The 20,089-nt window shown below is 37.0% G+C and overlaps 1 pseudogene; it reads left to right on the top strand.

Annotated features, from left to right (window-relative positions):
- The first annotated feature begins 8,577 nt into the window (after positions 1-8,577).
- Positions 8,578-8,751, top strand: LOC144244585 (U2 spliceosomal RNA; annotated as a pseudogene).
- The last annotated feature ends 11,338 nt before the right edge of the window (positions 8,752-20,089 follow it).

Here is a 20,089-nt window from a genome sequence, read left to right as displayed (position 1 = left end):
TGTACAGTATTTGATTCTAAAACAAACAAAACCAGATATATTAAGAGACAAGACCAAGAGAAACAATATACACAAAAGAAGTAGGTTGCCCAGATATTACAGAAAGCAGACATGGACTTAAAAAATTAACAATTAAGGGGCACCTGGGTAACTTAGTCAGTTAAGAGCCTGACTCGTGATTTCAATTCAGGTCATGATCTCACAGTCGTGGGATCAAGCCCCACATTGGGCTCTGTGCTGAGCATGGAGCCTGCTTATGATTCTCTCTGCCCCTCTCCCCTGTTAGCACACATACTCTCTCTCAAATAAATAAATAAAAACATTAAAAAGGAAATCTTTAAAACAAAAAAGTTAATAATTAATATAACCAAAGTAACATATGATAAGATACAATTTCACCATTGGAACTGTAAAAACTAAATAGAATTTCTAGGACTGAAAAATATGACTGAACTTGAAAGCCCAGTAAGTAAGTTTAACTCATAGCTGATATTTGACACAGCTCCAAAGAGAATTAATGAGCTGAAAAATAGACTAGAAGAAAATATCCAGAATGAGGCATGAAGGTAAATAAATACTGGGAAGCAGAGAGGATTCTGGGAGACTGGAGGAGTAGGAAACACCAGAAACTGTCTCCCCACCCAGGCAACAATTGCCCTGGCAGAATCTGTCTAATGTAATTATTGTAAAACTCCAGAGTCTATTAAAGGCTTGAAACTTCCAAGGGTAAGGCTTGGATGGTAAGTTGAGGTTAATTGCAGTCAGTTTCTCAGCCCCTTGGCAGGAAGCTGTGCACATGTTCCTAGAGCAGCTACACACAGTTTATTGGACCCTATCCTCCAATATCGGGGATCTGTGCTCTAATTGCTGGTTGTGGCTTCTGATCACAGAAATGCAGACAAAGAGGGTGGGCAGCAGTTATTGTTCAATTCCCCTCATTGTTGCAAGCTCCTCCCCTCAAGCTAAAGTGATTTCTAGTGGTTTTAAGTGGCCAGTGCCCTTTCTCCCCCCTCATTTTTCTTTTTCCCCATTTGGGAGACAGACAGTTTATAAAGATTAGGACGTTCAAAAGCAACTGCATATGTGAGAAAAATTAGAAAGTGACCATGCATGCCCAAGGAAAGGTGTGAACTCAGGGAAGACCTGAGAAGATCTTAAGTTTGCATCTCAGGCTGATCTTTGGAACAAGACAGCCTGCAACAATAAAAAGCAAGAAACAAAGACAGTAATTAAAACCTTGGGAAAGGAGAAGAATCTGATTTCCAGAATTACCACACTATTAGATTCGAATGTCCGGTTTTCAACAAAAAGTCACAAGGCATACAAAGAAACAAGAAAGTAAGTCCTGTTCAAAGTAAGAAAAGAAATGAACACAAAATGTTTCTGGAAAATATTTGATAGAAGATCTACTAGAAAAGGCATTCAGACTATCATTGCCTTAAAGATGTTCAAAGAACTATAGGAAGATGTGGAGAAAGTAAAAAAAAAAAAAAAATGATATATGAGCACATTGGAAACATTCATAAAGAGACAGAAAGCATAAAAAGGAGCAAAAAAGAAATTCCGGAGCTGAAAAGTATAATAACTAAAATGAAAAATTCACTAGAGGAATTCAAAAGCATATTTGAGCAAGCAAATCTGAAGGTAAGAAGCTGAAAATTATCAAATGTGAATGAGGAAAAAATAAAGAAGAAAAGTGAATACAGCCTAAGTGACCCGTGGGGCACTTTCCAGCAGGCCATTTACAGGCTATCTAAGTTCTAGGAGAAGAGAAAGGGGCAGAGAGAATATCTGAAGAAATAATGGCTGAAAGCTTCCCAAATTTGAGGAAAGATATGAATATAAATATCTAAGGAGTTCAACACTGTCCAAGTAAGATGAACTTAAAGACACTCACTGCAAGACACATTATAATCAAACTGACTTAATTCTTTTTTAATGCTTATTTATTTTGAGAGCGAGAGGGATGGAGCACGAGTGGAGGAGGAGGAGGACAGAGAGAGGGGGAGGAAGGGCACAGAGGGAGGGAGATACAGAATCACACAGAACTGGAAGCAGGCTCCAGGTTCTGAGTTGATAGCACAGAGCCCAAGGTGGGACTTGAACCCACAAACTGTGAGATCATGAGAGTTGAAGTTGGATGATCAACCAACTAAGCCACCCTGGTGCCCTATGTCTTAATTTTTTTTTTTTTACCATTTATTCATTTTAGAGAGAGAGAGAGACAGAGTGTGAGTGGGGGAGGAGCAGAGAGAGAGAGAGAGAGAGAGGGAATCATAAATCCGAAGCAGGCTCCAGGCTCTGAGCTATCAGCACAGAGCCCAACGCAGGGCTCGAACTCACTGACCTCGAGACCTTGACCTGAGCTGAAGTCAGATGCTCAACCAACTGAGCCACCCAGATGTCCCTATAATCAAACTTTCAAAAGCCAATGATAAAGAGATCATCTTGAAGCAGCACAAGAGAAGTAACTAATCACATACAAGGATCCTCACTACAATGATCAGCGTATTTTTTCATCACAAACTTTAGAGGTCAGAAGGCAGTGGGTCAAAATATCCAAAGTCCTTAAAGGAAAAAAGAAAAAGAAAGCTGCCAACCACAGACCCTATATCTAGCAAAACTGTCCATAAAAAGTGAGGGAGAAATTAATACATTTCCAGACAAGTAAAAGCTGAGGGAGTTCATTACAACTAGAGCCTCTTTACAAGAAACGCTCACAGGAATCCTGCAAGGTGAAATGAAAGGAAACCAAACAGCAAACTGAAGCCATTCGAAGAAATATCTTTATGAAGTTAAATGAAACCTAGTATTATTGTGACAACAGTTTGCAATTTCACTTTTTCTATTCTATATTGTTTAAGAGAGTAATGTCTTTTTTTAAGAAAAAATAATTGCCTAGAGACACTCAGTCAGTTAAGCATCTGACTCCTGATTTCAGCTCAGGTCACGATCTCATGGTTCATGGGTTTGAGCCCCACATCAGGCTCCATACTAACAGTGTGGAGCCTGCTTGGGATTCTTTCTCTCTTTCTCTCACTCTCTCTCTCTCTAAAAACAAATAAATAAACTTAAAAACTTATTGTCTAAAAGCTAGTATCACTGTAACTTTGGTTTGTAACTCTACATGCTGTTTTATATATAGTTTAAGAGACTAATGCATTCAAAAGAATTATTTGTTTAGGCTTTGGGGCTCACAGTGTAAACGATGTAATTTTGTGACATCGACAACCAGGAGAGGTAGTGACAGAGCTATAAAGGAGCAGAGTTTGTGTATGTTACTGAAGTTAAACTGATATAAATTCAAATTAGAGTGTTATAGCTTTAGGATGTTAAATGTGATCCCCATGGTCACCACAAAGAAAATAGCTATAAAATATATACAAAAGGAAATGAGAAATACATTTAAATGTTTTGCTATAAAAAAATAGACTAAACACAGAAGAAGGTAGTAATGAAAGAAATGAGGAACAAAAAAGCTGTAGGGCCTATAGAAAACAAATAGCAAAATAACAGAAGAAAGTCCCTCTTTATCAGTAAATGGATTAAACTCTCTAATCATACAAAAGACAGAGATTGGCAAAAAAGATAAAGTGCATGATCCAACCATAGGCTGTCTACAAGTGAATTTTTTTTTTTTTTTTAAATTTCAGAGATAGCATGCGAGTGGTGCAGAGGCACACAGGGAGAGGGAGAATCTTGAGCAGGCTTCATACTCAGCGTGAAGCCCGATTTGTGGCTCAATTCGACGACCCTAGGGTCACGATCTGAGCAGAAATCAAGAATCTGACACTCGACCAACCGAGCCACCCAGGCACCTCACAAGAGACTCACTTTAAATCCAAAGACACAAACAGACTGAAAGTGAGAGAATGGAAAAAGATACTTTAGGAAATAGTAACCCAAAGAGAGCAAAAGTGGCTAGAGGAATATTAGACAAAATGGACTTTATATCAATATAGTTTAAAAGAGATTTAAAAAAACACTATATATTAATAGAAGTTTCAATACAGCAAGAATAGACAACAATTATAAGCACTATGGACCTGATGACAGACTAGCAAAATATAGGAAGCAACTGGCAGGATTAAAGGGAGAAATAGCTCTACAATAATAAGAGATTTTAATACTGAACTCCCGGTAGATGGAACAAGCAGACAGATGATAAGGAAACAGATGTCTTCAAAAGCATCAGAGAGTAGCTAAATCTGACAGTACAGAACACTCGACCACAACAGCACTCACATTCTTTTTTTTTTTTTTAAATGTTTTATTTATTTCTAGGAGAGAGAGAGACAGCGTGAACAGGGGAGGGTCAGAGAGAGAGGGAGTCACAGACTGAAACAGGCGCCAGGCTCCAAGCTGGCAGTCAGCACAGAGCCCGACGCGGGGCCCGAACCCACGAACCGCGAGATCATGACCTAAGCGAAAGTCGGACGCTTAACCGACTAAGCCACCCAGGCGCCCCAGCACTCACATTCTTTTCAAGTGTGCACAAGGCATTTTTCAGGTTAGACCATATGTAAGCCACAAATTAAGTCTCAATAGATCTGAAAAGACAGGTATACAAATCATTTCCTCCAATCACAATGGGATGAAATTAGAATTTAACAAGAGAAGTAAAACTGGAAAATTGACAAATTATAAAACACTTTAAACATTTTTAATGTTTATTTACTTTTTGAGAGAGAGAGAGACAGGGACGTGAACAGGGGAGGGCAGAGGCAGAGAGGGAGACACAGAATCCAAAGCAGGCTCTAGGCTCTGAGCTGTCAGCACAGAGCCTGACGAGGGGCTTGAACTCACGGACCATGAGATCATGACCTCAGCTGAAGTCAGACAACTAACCAACTAAGCCACCCAGGTTCCCCTAAAATATACACTTTTAAACAAGCAATAGTATTTAAAACAGACTTAAACTGCAAATAACCCAAATATTTAACAGTGTTATCAATAAATAGTGTTAGGTTTATATAATTGACTATTACCTGCTGCTACACGAATCAATATGAAGGAATCTCACAGAGATAATGTTGATTTAAAAAATTCCAGGTGCAAAGAACAGATTTTGTTTGTTTATCTTTTTAAAAAGTTGCTTCCCTTCATAGTCCACTTCCCAAGCTGAAGATATCCCTTATTACATTTCTTAAAGAAACTGTAATTCAGGTAAGAAATTGGAGGTCCAGCTCTTGTCATTTATCTACTATTTGTCTTCCACAGAGAATTTCTGTAAGGATGAGGAGAAACATGTAAAAAAATAGTTAATACAGAATATTACTTGGTCTAACAAGCATCAAATATTTCTCAAATCGCCTTCTGATATTTAGCAGGATCTTAACTATATTTTTGTGTGTTTAATTAAGTGATATACTAAGTATATAGCATTGAAAACAGATACATGAAATATACAGGCCATGAGATTTTCTCCAGCTATACAGTTATTCACATTAACCTCGACGTCATAACTTTGGACCTGCATATAATAGTAATAATTGCTATCATTAGATAAGTATTTACTATGTGCCAAATACTGTGCTAAATGTTTTATTTCCACTACCTCATTCAATCTTCACAATAATCCCACAAAGTAGGTTTTACTACCCTTTCTGCCAAGGTTAAATCATTTTCCCAGTGCAGGAGAGGTCACTCAGCCATGATTACAATCTGGTTGACTTTGACCATGATCAGGCACGTGCTGGTAACTCCCTTGATAAATGGGGTTTCATGCTGGTACGTGCATCAGTGATTTAAAGGAGTGTCAATTCGATTGTCTAAAACTGTAAGTGTAAAATTTAGTACAAATTTAGCCCCAAGAGTACCTGTTTCCCTTCCCCCGGCCTCTACTTTACTCTCACTTGACCCTTGTGAGATACTTTAGCAGTAATTAAAAATCGAGAAATATCATGAGGAAGAAGTTCTCAATCTCTTTGTTTATCTCACCAAAGGGTCCATATCCCCAAACAGGGTTACCATTGAGCATTTTGAACCCTGTCTTTGCTTTCTTCTTCTGGGAATGAAGTAGAGAGAAAAGTTGTACGGTAGCATTCAGAATAACAAAACGTATGCTTAGATATTCTATAAATCAAAGGATATTTGTACTTAGATTATTTTTCTTTTTACCTTTTTACTCAGCTCTTGTTTGAAAGTTTCCAATCTTTTGTTTCTAATGAAAGAATCCTTTGCCATGTCACATTGGGAAGAGTATTGTCATAAGCATGTTCTTCCAGGGCACAGACTCCTCTGGTCTTAGATTGTAGGAAGGACTTGTTATCATGACCTTGGACTGAGTTGGTGAAATATGTTCTCTCTGAAGATAACAGTCTCATTGAAAAACGAATCTGCACTTCCATAGGTTGAAGAAGAATTTCAGCTCCTGCACCCTGCTGTAGCAAGAGTACTAATAAAAACCTTGAACCCATTACTCATGTATGAGAACAAAGAGAGCTTTATTGAAGATCAAATAAAAAGTATAAATAGAGAGTCAGGCAGCACATTAAGTGAAGATTCCAGCCTTATTCTTCGCTCATACTGTTTTTAATGGCATTTGAGATTAAAGGTTCAATAGAATTCAACACAGTGACCCTTCCAAGGCTTGCTTTTTCTATATTTGTGGAGTCTAACTATTCACCTCTTCACCCAGAACTGACCCTTCACTTCTCAACAAGATGTCTGTCTTCATTGTACCTTTCATGCCTGTCTATCTCAATCCTTGTCAAAAAAATAGATACTTTTAAGACACTTTCTCATGCCTTTCTACACTGAATACTTATTCATTCACTCACGCACTCAACACACATTGAGTGACTACTAATCTTGAGGATTAAAATAAACAGATAAAGAAAAAAACTGGTCTGCCTACAGTGTGCTCACGGTCTAAGAGAAGATATAAACAAACTAATAATTAGAAAATTATTTGTGTGGCAGATTGGTAATTGAACACTACATTTTTTTTCCTCCCTTCCTTCCTCCCTTCCTCCCTTCCTCCCTTCCTTCCTTCCTTCCTTCCTTCTTTCTTTCTTTCTTTCTTTCTTTCTTTCTTTCTTTCTTTCTTTCTTTCTTTTTTAAGAGAGAGAGAGAATGAGTGGGGAGGGGCAGAGGTCAAGGGCAGGAGAGAGAATCTTAAGCAGAGTCCATGCCCAGCACAGAGCCCAATGCAGGGCTTGATCCTATGACCATGAGATCATGACCTGAGCCAAAATCAAGAGTTGGACTCCTAACTGACTGAGCTACCCAGGCACCTCTGAATGCTATAGTTTTCAGATGAAAAAGTAATTTATGTAATTTATAAAATCAATCAATTTCCCCAGTCCACCCCCTCTGCCCCCAGCCCTTCAACCAGCAGGGCCAAAAGAAAAACTTAAATTCAATATTTAATGGTATCTCAGACTCCTGGGGACCAAATAGTCTCTTAAAGATAACTCAGTATCTTTGGGGATGTTGATGTTCAGTCTTTCCACTTGCTTTCCATCCCCCTGGCTTTCTTCTAAGGTAGCATCTGAGCACACCAGGAAGGAGTTTTAAATCTCAAAGAGGAGAGAGATTCTAAGATCCACAATCCATAAATAAATCCTGTTTTGATTTCTAGGTCCTCTGTGACAAGGCTTCTGGATGGGACCAATCCCTGGCTTCTCTTTTGCAGGCATTATTGATGAAAGTATGCTTTCTTTCTCTTAGATGGTTAGACCAATGTTCATCTTGGTTCTCTAAGCCACACTTTGACTCCATCCAGCACATACCTCTCAGTTTCAGCCCCTGGGATCAGCTTTCTAGCACTGGAATCCTTTTTCTAAGTCTCCTCATCCCTCCTCACAAGAATACCATAAAGGTCCAATGGTTCAACTCAGTTACTTTCTTACTTCCCATCCTCCACACCATGGGAGGTGAGGGAGTCTTCAGAGGGTTAACTCAGGCCTCCTAAGCAAACCAAGCCTTTCCATCATTTATTTATTTGTTTTTTCTTGGTACAGGATAAAACTCTGTGAGGTCATCTCTTCCTGAAGCTCCAAATAGGAAATAGAACAGCCCTTGGAGTTGGGGGCAATGGGTGGATCTCTTTGGGAGAATGCCTGAGAAACTGATTCTGACCATTTACTTCCTCCAATCTCTTTTTTTCTTTTTCTTCCCACAATCTCTTACTCCAGAAGGTGGGATTTTTCACTTTCCTATATGGAATAGACATATGTCTTCTGAATTCTCTCTGCCCATGAGAATTTGATGCTCAGGTCAGTCTGTTCCTGGTTCTTGATAGTTTTTAAAGGGTAGAAAAAGTTAGAAATTTATTTTGCTTCCTCCACAATGCTTGGCGTCTAAGAATATTGTCATAAAGATTACTCAAAATCCCATTTTGGGTAGCCAGTGGTTCAATATCACCTACTTTCTTTGCCGTTCCTGTTTGCCATCTCCAGCAGATGGATATTGCTAAATAACTAGAAAGTTACATTCATGGAAATATAAAAAGAAAGCTTTACATTTTAATATTTATTGCACATTATGTATATTTATTATATCTTCTGAAATTTAAAATAGATTATATATGTGTAGTTTATAATATATTATATGCTGTTATATAAAACAAAGATCACTTCTTGGCCTTTTGGCGAAGATCAAGTGTAGTATCTGTTCTTATCAGTTTAATATAAAGAATATTCCACTGGCTTCTGTGATTGGTTGAACAAACAAGGGTTGGACTGGTTTTAGTTATCACAGTCAGGTGCCATTTATTACTATGGTTTATGCCATTCAGAAACTCATAGAAAAGCAGATATAAAACAGATCTTTTTTGACAATAAGATAATATAGCTAAAAATTACATTTTAAAAAGTATAACATAAAGTATGACTATTAAAATCAACATTTCCTAAAATTGTATCTATGTATGTATGTATGCAACTGAGAGAGTGTGCACAAGCATGCATGCACAAGGGCAGGGGAGGGGCAGAGAGAGAATTCTAAGCAGGATCTGTGCTTTCAGTGCAGAGCCCTACCCGGGGCTCAATCCCAAGAACATGGGATCATGACCTGAGCTGAAATCAAGAGTTGGATGCTCAACTGACTGAGCCATCCAGGCGCCCCGGAAAATTAATATTTAAAAATTTTAAAAATATACGACCCTAAGCATAATGAAAACTAGAATTATAAAATACTTAGAAAGTTATATAGACTCCTGGTAAACATGGCAAGTTGAGTAGGCAACTCCAAACCAAGGAAAGGAATGCCTGAGTCAGACAGGAGACCCTGAAGAAGTCTCATGAAAAATAACTTGCACTGAGTTTTCCTCTGGTGCTTTGATCCTCTCTTTGCTATACATTTAAAAAGTTTCACAGTTGTTTGAATATGTGTGGGCTTCTTTTATGCTCCTGCTAAGGATTTGATATGTTCCTTTTCATGTCTTTTTTCAATTCTGGAAATTTTTTAGTTCTTGTCTTTACTTTTGTGCCCTCTGTCTGGAATTTTTTTAAACAACAAACATCAGAATTGGTGATTACATCCTTCATGTTCTAACTTCTCTACCCTATACTGTCTCTGTCTCTCAGTATTGTGTTTTGAGTGACTTGACCTCCTCAGACCTGTTTTCCAATTTATGAGCTCTTTCTTCAGCAGTATCTGGTTTGTTGTTCAACCTATCTACTGAGTTATTTTATTTCAATGACTACCTACATTAATTGACTCTTTTTCATTCTCTCCTATTCTTGCCCAATGATTTCTAACACCTCTTTTATTTTTGAAAACCTCTGAACATATCTATTCAATCTTTTAGATTATTATCTTTCTTTAAAGTAAAAAATTTTCCCATTTTTGTATCCAGTGTCTTCCCTCAAGTTGGTTTGCTCATTTTTGAGGTTTGTGATTTTATTATGAGTAAATATAAAAGTAATCACTAAATTGCTATAATTAAAAATCAAGCTCAACCAAAAATCTAGGCAAAAATTACATGGAAAATAAGAGCATGGAGTTAAACCATTCTAAGGCTTTTGGACTGTTTGGTAGGAAGATATAGATAATGATTAAATTTTAAACTGTTAAGCTAAATTAATATTACAAATTTGAGGTTAACCACTAAAAGAACATAAATAGAATTATAATTCCAAAACCACTAGAGGAAAATAAAGAATTTTAAAAATTCAATAAAATAGAGGTGCCTGGGTGGTTCAGTTGGTTAGGCGTCCGGCTTCTGCTCAGGTCATGATCTTGTGGTTTGTGAGTTTGAGCCCCGTGTTGGGCTCTGTGCTGACAGCTCAGGGCCCGGAGCTGCTTCAGATTCTGTGTCTCCCTCTCTCTCTGCCCCTCCCCCGCTCTCACTCTGTCTTTCTGTCTCTTCTCTCAAAATAATAAATAAACATTAAAAAATGTTTTTAAAAAATTCAATAAAATCAATAGAAAGCAAAAAAAAAAGAATATATAAGCATGGTAAATGTAAAATGCAAAATCAAGTATATCAATACTCAAAATATTACAAACAGATTTAAATTAGTTATTAAAAGTCCAAATTGGTGAGACAATATTTAAAGGAAAAACCCAGCATTATGATATCAAAAAAAGACACACTTAAAGTAAATTACACCAACAAGATAAATAAGTCCTGGAGATGTAAGGTATCATGGTGACTATAGTTAACAATATTATATTTTATATTTGCAAGTGGCTTAAAGAGTGGATTTTAAAACTTCTCATCAGAAGAAAAAAATTGTTAACTAAGTGTGTTGATGGATGTTAACTAAATCTATTTTAAACATTTCACAATACATGCCTATATCAAATCATTATGCTTTATGCTTAAAACTATAGTGTTATGTGTAAAGTATATTTCAGCTTAAAAAAGAGTAAATTATACCTAACGACTAAAAAGAAGTTGGAAATATTAACAAATGAAGGGATTAAATAAATGCTGTTTTAGTCACATGACAAAATACCATAGAGCATCTAAAAACAAATGATTTCTCCATATCAAGATGTATAAATCTATAGGTCCATTAGCATAGTTTTTGAAAATTGAATATAAAAGATGCAAAGTATACATCAATTTGGTAGTATTAAACCTACTTTAATAAATGCTTAAAAAACATAAAATAATAGTATATATTATTCATGAATTCGTAGACTTGTAAGATTTAAAGGTGTAGAATTGACAGTCATATCAAATTCATGATGATGGCTACCTCTGTGAAAAGAAGGAGAAAAATTATCATGGAACAAGAAACAAAGATAACTTCAACTTTGTAACGTTTTATTTTTTGTCAAATCATAACAAAAGTAAAAACTATAATAATAAATACACTATTTAATAAATTAGTAATAATGATAGAAACATTATTATTAAGGAACACGTTATGTGCCAGATATATGTAATATTAATTATATACTTTACTTAAGAAATAAAGAACAATAGAAGGAACTTAAAATCACTGATTAAAAAATGTAAAAGAATTGTAAGAGAATACATCCTATAATTTTTTGTAAATAACTTGAAGGTAAATAAGGAAAATGTCTTAGGAAAATGAAAATAAAATGTACCGACCCTAGAAGTGATAAAAATATTTACAGATCAAACTTCATGGAATAAATAAAGACATTTGTTAAATAATTGTCCCTTCAAAAGACACTGAAGCCAAGTAATTTTATGGATGCACTCATCCATTCAGGGAACAAATAATTCTGGGCTATTTAAATTGTTCTAGAACATAGAGAAAGAAGGGATGTTTCCAATTTCTTTTTTTATGTTGATAGCTAACAAAACTCTGATACCAAAATTTTATAGAGAGAGCACAAAAACCAAAGGACTCACCAATTTTCTAAACAAAATATTAACCAAACAACCTAAAATATTACTTAAAAGACTAAGCAATAATGGCTAAGCAGGATTTGTTCTAAGAAGAAACGAGTGGTTTGATATTAGCATATGTATTACCATCATTCATCAAAAGAAAAGCATCAGAAGAGATGTGGAAGAGGCATTTAATAAAACTCAACATCTATTCTCACAAAAGCTTTAAAAATAAGATTAGAGAGTAACTTTTTAGCATGATAAGATACACAGCTTAAAATAGTTGAACAATATCATGTCTCATGATGTAACTCTACAGAAATTCCCATCAAAGTCAGGAGTAAGGGAAAGAGCCTCTGATCACAAAAGTTGTGTAGGGTTGTCCAAGACATGCCAGCTAACACAATTAAATAAGAGAACTATGTAATGGTTTAATAATATTGGAAAGAAGAAGCACATTTTCAATGTTATAAAATGATATGATTGTCCACCTGAATAGCCTGAGAAAATCAATATAAAAAAACCCTTAGAACCAATGAGTTCAATAATGTAGTGAGTTACAAATTAAATTTTGAAAGTTCCATAGTTTCCCACATTTCAAATATAGTCAGATACAATATATAATATTAAATAAAATACCCTAATCATAATGGTAATAAAATGTCAAATGCCTAATGATAAAATGAAAAAGACATGTATAGGACTTACAAAAGGCCAACTATAAACCACTCTTGAAGGAAATCAAAGGAGACTTGCTTTGAAGAGGAAAAACATAGCATATCTCCAGATGAAAATACTCAATATGTTAAAAATGTTGATTAGTTTGGGGCGGGGGGGGGGGGGAAAAGGGGTGCCTGGGTGGCTCAGTTGGTTAAGCATCTGACTTTGTCTCAGATCATGAGCTCGCGGTTTGTGAGTTTGAACCCTGTGTGCAACTCTGTACTGACAGTTCAGAGCCTGGAGCTTGCTTCAGATTCTGTGACTCCCTCTCTCTCTCTGCCCCTCCCCTCTCGTGCTCTGTCTCTGTCTCTCTCTCAAAAATAATCATTAAAATTTTTTTTAATTAAAAAAATAAATTAAAAAATATTGACTAGTCCTAAATAGATCAGTAAATTTAATGTAGTTGCAACAATGGTTACTTTTTTTTTAATTGGCCAAAATTATTTTAGAGTTAAGCTAGAAAAAAGTTACAAGAAAAGTTCAATTATCTGAAGTGTATTCTGGCAAATTGTATCAAAATATGTATGCTTTGACATTTTATTCAGCTTTTAGGAATAAATTTCTAAAACATAGGCAGGAGCACATCAGTCTATATACAATAATATTCATAACAGTATTTTTTATAATGGAAAAATGTGGAAAGAACCAAGTAATACAATAATGATTACATACATTATAAATTTATTAAATACTATGCAGCTATTAAAATAATGAAGTCACTGGAGTATACTAGTTTGGGATGATGTTCACAATGTGGGAGTTTTGTTGTTGTTGTTATGTTTAACTTTTAATTCCATGAGAGTTTGCATGCAGTGTTATATCAGTTACAGGTGTACAATATAGTGATTCAACAATTACATACATCCCTCTAGTTCTCATCACAAGGGCCCTCCTTAATCCCCATCACCTATTTCACTCATCCCCCTACTCACCTCTTTGGTAAGTTTCTTCTCTACAGTCAAACTCTATTTCTTGGTTTGCCTCTCTCTCTCTCTCTTTTTTTTCCTTTGCTCATTTGTTTTGTTTCTTCAGTTCCACATATGAGTGAAATCATTTCATATTTGTCTTTCTCTGACTGACTTATTTCGCTTAGCACATACTCTATTGCTCCATTCATGTCATCACAAATGGCAAGATTTCATTGTTTTTTATGGCTGAATAAAAAATTTTATGGCTGTTTTTATGGCTGAATAGTATATTCATTGACTATAATGTCACATCTTTATCCATTCATTTATGAACATATGCTTGGGCGGCTTCCATAATTTGGCTATTGTAAATAATGCTGCTATAAACATAGAGGTGCATATATATCCCTTTGAATTAGTGTTTCTGTCTTTTGGGGGTAAATAGTAGTGCAATGACTGCATCATAGGGTAGTTCTCTTCTTAACTTTTAAGGAACCTCCATATTGTTTTGTTTTCCACAGCGGCTGCACCAGTTGCATTCCCACATGCTCACCAACACTTGCTTCTTGTGTTGTTGATTTTAGCCATTCTGAAAGGTAAGGTGATATCTCAGTGTGGTTTTGATTTCCATTTCTCTAATGAGGAGTGATGTTCAGAATCTTTTGATGCTGATGAATTGGTCATCTGGATGTCTTCTTTAGAGAACTATCGTCATGTTTTCTGCCCGTTTTTAATTAGACTATTTGTTTTTTTGGGTGTTAAGTTGTATACATTCTTTATATATTTTGGATGCTAACCTTTTATCAGACATGTCATTTATCAAATATCTTCTCCCATAGTTTTGTTGATTGTTTGTTTTGCTGTGAAAAAGCTTTTTATTTTGATGTAGTCCCAATAGTTTACTTTATGTTTCCCTTTTCTTTCCCTTGCCTCAGGAAATGTATCTAGAAAAAAATTGCTATGGCCAATATCAGAGAAATTAACTGGTTGTGCTCTCTTCTAGGATTTTTATGGTTTCAGGTGTCACATTTAGGTCTTTAATCCATTTTGAATTTATTTTTGTGTATGGCATAAGAGAGTGGTCCAGTATCCTTTTGCATGTAGCTGACCAGTTTTCCCAACACCATTTGTTGAAGAGACTTTTCCCATTGCATATTCTTTCCTGCTTTGTCGAATATTAATTGACCATATAACTGTGGGTTTCTTTCTGGGTTTTCTATTCTTTTCCATTGATCTATGTGTCTATTTTGTGCCAGTACCATACTATTTTGATTACTACAGCCTTGTAATATAACTTGAAGTCTGAAATTGTGATGCCCCCAGCGTTTATTTTCTATTTGAATGTTTATTTATTTTGAGAGAGAGAGCACATGTGCAAGTGAGAGAGGGGCAAAGAGAGAGGGAGAGAGAGAATCTCAAGCAGGCTCCATGCTGTCAGTGATGAGTCTGACACAGGTCTCGATTCTGCAAACTGCGAGATCATGACCTGAGCTGAAATCAAGAGTTGGACATTCAACCACCTGAGCCACCCAGGCGCCCTCGGCTTTGCTTTCCTTTTTCAAAATTGCTTTAGCCATTTGAGGTCTTTTGTGGTTCCATATACATTTTAGGATTTTTTGTTCTAGTTCTGTGAAAAATGCTGTTGTATTTTGATAGGGATTGCATTAAGTGTGTAGATTGCTTTGGATAATATCAACATTTTAACAATATTTGTTCTTCAAATCTATTACATTCAAAGTAATTATTGATAGATATGTATTTATTGCCATTTTGTTACTTGTTTTGTGGTTGTTTTATAGTTTTTCTTTGATCGTTTTATCTCTTTCTCTCTTTCATGATTTGCTGGTTTTCTTTAGTGATGTATTGGATTCCTTACTCTTTGTTTTATGCATATCTACTACTTTTATGATTTGTGGTTACCATTCAGTTTATATATATATATATATATAGCATCTTTTGCATATAGCAGTCTATATTAAGCTGATGGTCACTTAATTTTGAATTCATTTTTTACTCCTCTCCCCTCCACATTTCAGATATTTGGAATCATATTTTACATCCTTTTATTTTGTGCTTCTATTGACTGATTTTTGTAGATATACTTATTTTTTTGTTGTTGTTGTTATTGCTTTTGTGCTTCCTATTTTTCTTACTGTTACTTCTGGGTTTTGTTTTCCACTCAGAGTCCTTCCTCCTTAAGGTTTCTTATAAGGCTGGTTTCGTGTCATGAATTCTTTTAAATACTGTTTGGGAAACTCTTTATCTCTCCTCCTATTCTGAATGATAGCCTTGCTGGATACACTATTCTTGGCTGCAGATTTTTTCTTTCAGGCACTTTGAGTTCATCATGCCACTCCCTTCTGGCCTGCAAATTTTCTACTGAAAAATGAGCTGATATGAGGCTTCCTTTGTATGTAATTGGCTTCTTTTCTCTTGCAATCTTAAAAATTCTTTTTTTATTACTATGTTCTCCCATTTTAATTACTATCTGTCTTGGCGTGGACCTCCTTGGATTGTATTTGTTTGGGGATCTCTGTGCATCCTGAATCTGGATCTCTGCTTCTCTTCCCCAGGTTTGGAAAGTTTTAAGTTTTCCTTCAAATACATTTTCTGTCCCCTTTCCTCTCTCTCATTTTGGGATCCCTATAATACAAATGTATTACCCTTCATGGAGCCATTAAGTTCTCTAAGTCAATTCTCATTATGCAATATTTTTTTGTCTCTCATCTGTTCAGCTTGATTACTTTCTATTATCTATTCTTCAGGTCACCAATATATTCCTCTGCTTCCTGTAGCCTTCATTATGCCAACTATTGTATTTTTTTTTAAATTTTTTTAATGTTTTATTTATTTCTGAGAGAGAGAGAGAGAGAGAGAGACAGCATGAGCAGGTGAGGGTCAGAGAGAGAGGGAGACACAGAATCGGAAACAAGCTCCAGGCTCTGAGCTAGCTGTCAGCACAGAGCCCGATGCAGGGCTCGAACCCACGAATTGTGAGATCATGACCTGAGCTGAAGTTGGACGCTTAACCAACTGAGCCACCCAGGTGCCCCAATGCCAACTATTGTATTTTTAAGTTTATTTATTGAGCTCTTCATCTCTGATATGATATTTTTAACCTTTTTGTCAAGGGTCTCACTGATAATCCTCCACCCTTTTCTGAAGTCCAGAAAATATCTTTATGATCATTACTTTAAATTCCGTATCAGGCACATTACTTATATCTATTTCACTTAGATCCTCTGCTATGAATTTGTCTTGTTCTTTCATTTGGGACATATTTCTCTGTCTACTTATTTTATCTATGTTTCTGTCTGTTTTTTTGTGTTAGGAAATTCAGCTACATCTTCTGCTCCTGAAAATAGTGGCTTTATGAAGAAGAGGTCCTGTAATGCCCTGTGGTGCAGTGTCTCTTGTTCACCAGAACATGGCACTTCAGGGGAGTCTTATATGTGTGTTCCTTATGTCCTGCTATTGTATCTGAGTCCCTTTTCCTTTTTGTTCAGGCATTTGCACTGACTCTCTACCTGTTGTGGCTGTGCTTGCTGTGTTGTTAGTGAGACCCAGGCAGGCCAGCTCTGAGGGGGTGTGACAGTAGAAGAGCTTGGGGGCGGGGTGGTGGTGTTGCTGACCCTAGGTCAGATCCCCCACAGCCTGGTGGCTGCTGGCGGCACTGCACTCAGTGTTGATGTTGGCAGCCAGAGGCATTGGCAGCAGGGGTGTGTGTGTGTGGTGTCTTTACACCTGGTGGCTGAGCAGGGTGTGTGCAGTACACTGTGTGTGTTGAGCCACTAGTCCTAGGCCAGATCCTCTGATGTACAACAGCCACCAGGAGCATGACGTGGAGGCCAACAATGAGGTGGGAAGTGTATAGTTTTAACAAAATTTGTGCTGAGCCTAAGGGCCAAGGCCAGCAGGCTTTGAGTGGGTGAGTTCTTAGGAGAGTTCGTGGGTGGGGTGCACTGCTAGGAGGTGACTAGCTAGTGTCTGTGCAGTGCCACCTCCCACAGATGCACCTGCCAGCAGCTCTGTTCCTGGAGAAATTCCTCCAATTTGCTCTGAAATTAGTATAAACAGATTTCCCATTCATTGTGTAAACTATGGCTTCCACATTACCTCTCCTCAGGCTGTTGTCTCTTTATGGGAGGGACCCAGTTATTACTCACCCTCTCAGCTTGCCCAGGGCTATGGCAGCTGACTTATGAAGCTCCAGGCTCCAAGTCCCACTGGATATACAAGCTCGCAAAACTCTGGTTTTCAAGGCCAGATGTTATGGGGATTCATTTTCCATATGCGGACTCCCTAGTGCGTTCCTCCTTCTGCACCTGCAGCTCCCTCCTGCTAGTGGGCAGCTCCTGAGCACCGCGGCTGCCCTTCCTAACCACTGCCATGTGTCTTCTTCTCTACTCTTAGTTGTGGCCCTTATTCTGCCAGTCTTTAAATCGCTGTCTGGCTTATTTACTCAGATGTGAGTGATATCTAGTTGGTACTGTGGGGGAAAGTGAGCTTAGGGTCCTCCTACTCCACCCTTTTCCCAAGTCTCTCTCCACAGCACAGGAGTTTTGTGAAAATTAGGCAAAAGTATTTATAAACCAAATATTTGGTCTCATAAAAATGAGACCAGAAGAAAGCACACAAAATATTGAAGCGTCATCTTTAAGTGTTGGAATCTTTTACTGATTTTAAGTGTCTTATTTTTTGTTTGTTTTATTTCTTCCAAATTTACATCCATTTCTTGTATTATAAACAATACAAAAAAGGCAAATAAAGCAAATAAAAAGAAACCATTCTATAGCTATAGGAAACGAAATAATGTCAGTTTTCCTTTTTTTTTTTTAATATTTTTATTTTATTTCTAGGAGAGAGAGAGAGAGAGAGAGAGAGACAGCGTGAGCTGGGGAGGGTCAGAGAGAGGGAGTCACAGACTCTGAAATAGGCTCCAGGCTCCGAGCTGGCAGTCAGCACAGAGCCCGACACGGGGCTCGAACCCACGAACCGCGAGATCATGACCTAAGCTAAAGTCGGACGCTTAACCGACTAAGCCACCCAGGCGCCCCAATTTTCCTTTTTTTAATATCCCTTGCCTTCATCTTTTCTCCACCACCTGGACCACTGTAGCAGTTTCCTAACCGGTTATTTTGTGGCCCATACCTCTCTACTCTGCCAAGAAAGTGGATTTCCTAAATTGCAAATATGATCACATTTGCCTCTTTTAGCATTATCCAGTGGTTCCTTATTACCTATGAGAGAGGATAAACACCTTGGTAAAGTGATAGCATCCACTTCCTTTCATAAACTAGACTGATCTTACCTCCCACCTTCCATTTCACCTACCAGTACCTAAGCCATTTACTTGTGCCTATAATGGTCATCCCACCTGCTTTGCTTAAGATTAACTTTTGCTCATTTTTCAGGTGTTTGTTTCAAAGTCACCTCTCACAAGAGTACTTTCTGGACTTTAAAGAATTTTTCTGTTCCTCATTTCCTTTTCTCTATTCTTTGTCTTCACCCTCACTTTTTTCCTTAAAAGCACTTATAATTAGTAATTATTTTATATATTTATTTACATAGTACTTTGAAAATCTGTCTCCATCACTATAAAGCCATCTTTTGGGAAGCATGGACTGAACACATCTTCACTATTCTAAGGAGTTTGTTTAATAAGTGAATATATGAATGGACCTTATTCCAAATGGCGCTAGCTGCTGCTTTCTGAATGTATTGAGCTGTTCTAGTCTCTACCCTCACACATTTGGTTTCCTCTATCTGGACCTCTCCAGTCCTTCTCTGGAAAGTCTGATGAAGATATGGTCATATTTCATGACTGGTTCAAGATTTTTCAAGATTTACTTCTTTTTTTTTTTAATTTTTAATGTTTATTTATATTTGAGAGAGAGAGACGGAGACAGAGGGGGAGAGGGGGAGAGGAGAGAGAGAGGGAGACACAGAATCTGAAGCAGGCTCCAGGCTCTGAGCTGTCAGCACAGAGCCCAACGCGGGGCTCGAACTCACAAGCAGTGAGATCATGACCTGAGCCAAAGTCAGACAGTTAACTGACTGAGCCACCAGGCGTCTCAAGATTTACTTCTTTTAGAAAACCTGGTAGAGGGGCGCCTGGGTGGCTTAGTCGGTTAAGCGNCTGTCTCTCTCTCTCTCTCTCTCCTAGAAATAAATAAAACATTAAAAAAATTAAAAAAAAAAAAAAGAAAACCTGGTAGAGTTGACTATGCATATCTTTGTATCCTGCTGAATCATAGTTTGCCCTCTCCTCAGAATCTATCATTTAACTACCTTGTATTAGTTCACATGTCTCTTTCCCCCCAATAGAGTGTACATTCCTATTGGGCAGAGGGATGGGCTCTTATTCATCTCTATTTTCCCCATGGTGGGCATAGCATATAGTTGGCCCTCAACGATCCATTGGAGCTGACTGAATGCATAAGTGAATTTCTCTGAAATGCTTCATAGCACTTGTGACTGACACTTTCATTTTAAGTCAAATGATTCTTACTAAAAACTACCATAAGATTATTTAATTCATAGTAGGAAAGAAGACAAAAGGTTTCCAAAGGAATCTTCAAAGGACATTTCATGTCCATAATCAATGGGATTTGTTAAAATAACATTCAGGATCTTTGACCAATACCACCAAAAACAGTAACAACAAGAAACAACAGTCGAAATAAAGGTTAATTCATTG

The sequence above is a fragment of the Crocuta crocuta genome, unplaced genomic scaffold, assembly GCF_008692635.1.
Source record: "Crocuta crocuta isolate KB4526 unplaced genomic scaffold, BGI_CrCroc_1.0 scaffold322, whole genome shotgun sequence".
Classification (NCBI taxonomy): Eukaryota; Metazoa; Chordata; class Mammalia; order Carnivora; family Hyaenidae; genus Crocuta; species Crocuta crocuta.
This window is presented reverse-complemented; position numbering and strand designations above follow the sequence as displayed.